General features: G+C 37.2%; 1 protein-coding gene across 4 annotated transcripts in view; it reads left to right on the forward strand.

Annotated features, from left to right (window-relative positions):
- LOC119585827 (GTP-binding protein 2-like) overlaps positions 1–1524 on the forward strand; it is a 21928-nt gene that overhangs the window by 12092 nt on the left and 8312 nt on the right. The window contains exon 1 of one of the 4 annotated variants that reach the window (XM_037934555.1): positions 529–668. The exons of 2 other annotated variants lie outside the window; for them this stretch is intronic. The gene's annotated coding sequence lies outside the window, so the exon portion shown is untranslated. Of the gene's footprint in view, positions 1–528; positions 669–912; positions 938–1524 lie in introns of those variants that run through there. One more of the 4 variants, XM_037934556.1, reaches the window with a different exon arrangement.

Below are 1524 nucleotides of genomic sequence, written 5' to 3' on the forward strand. Positions count from 1 at the left end.
TCACTCGTAGAAAGAGCAGGGCAAAAATAGGTGTGCCCTGAACTTGAACAACACTTGAGACCTTCAGACCTGTGAATGGACCTCCGTTTGTTGCCCAACAGGTATATGAGGTTTCGTTATAGTGTCCTTGACGTCAAAACCTAACAGTTGCCCAATCTACATGTAACGCGATTATTCTTCAACACTTGTTAAATACGTATGGGAATCTGTAATACCGGTGTCAAGAAACAATTGGTGATCTTGGTTGATGCAATAAATTGCAAACATTAGGGAAATCTTACCTGAAATGACACTGAGCTTTATGGACTCCTTGCATAGAGAACAAGTTCCGGCGCGCGCAATGTAGTCTGACGTAAATGCGGTGGTGCCAAATCTAACCGTTCCCTTCCAAGTTTTTCTTTCATCAAATTGAGATATGGAACACACGGATAAAACGTTATTACAGAATAAGAACAAATACTAAAAGTAAGTATTGTCTAATAGATGATAAGGGTTACAGTTTAGGAAATAATTTACTTAGGCCTGCAGTGGCACCTTGGCGCGAGAGTTGCTATCAGCTCGCAGCTGTTTTAGTCGGTTTGTAAACACGGAGCTGGAAAGTGGGCGACACATCCTTTGCAAACTGACGTTGTCTCTCATATATAACGTATATATATGCATACATTACGGTGAGAGTCATGGAATATTTAATCAAATATCTACATGCCATTCATGTCCCATATATGCTTGTGTTGTGCTGGCGATGAAATGGTGAAGCAAACACCTACATCTTTCAGAGAAAACCAGTGCCATTGTTTCGTGTTGGCTGGAATACATTGCAATTTTTTTGTTGTTGTAATGTACTCATCTCATACGCAGTTTAGAAGACATGTCAGTGCATTGTGATTATGGTTTCGCAGAAAGTCTTGTATATACTTAGAATGTCTAAAAGGTTCAGGTGAGTTCCTGAGATACGTATATGTGTTAATGTCAAGTGTAATACGTTTCAGGCATTATATGGCATTGATATGAATATATAGCGTGATGGGACTGCCTAAATGATAAGAAGAGTACTAAGTGAGATGTTTCCGGGGTATTGATAAGGCAAAAAGTATTGGACAATATCAGTTTATTGATTAAACCAAAATGTTTATGAAGGAAACGTGCATTAAAATAAGAGTGTTTGGTAGACCGTTGTGGAAAAGAACAATTTCAAGACCTGAAGTAGATCATCATTATAGTGATATCTGAGGAAAATCATAATAAGAGGAAGTAGATTTGTGACAGCTGGAAAATGCAGAAAATAGTTCTGAACATAGGTATTTCTTAGTTAAGATATATATATGGCTTTTGAAATTTTGTTTCAAATAGTTTCACAAGGAACAGTGAGTGCAAAAAGTCTAATAATTGACCTGATATGATGGCAGATATACATGGAAGTGGTAAGATGATATTTTAGCATATGAATTAAGAGTTAACTGATAGCTACACATTAACATATGTAATAACATACTGACACACTTGTATTGGTGTGTCAGCCTCTTC

The sequence above is a fragment of the Penaeus monodon genome, chromosome 20, assembly GCF_015228065.2.
Source record: "Penaeus monodon isolate SGIC_2016 chromosome 20, NSTDA_Pmon_1, whole genome shotgun sequence".
Lineage (NCBI taxonomy): Eukaryota > Metazoa > Arthropoda > Malacostraca > Decapoda > Penaeidae > Penaeus > Penaeus monodon.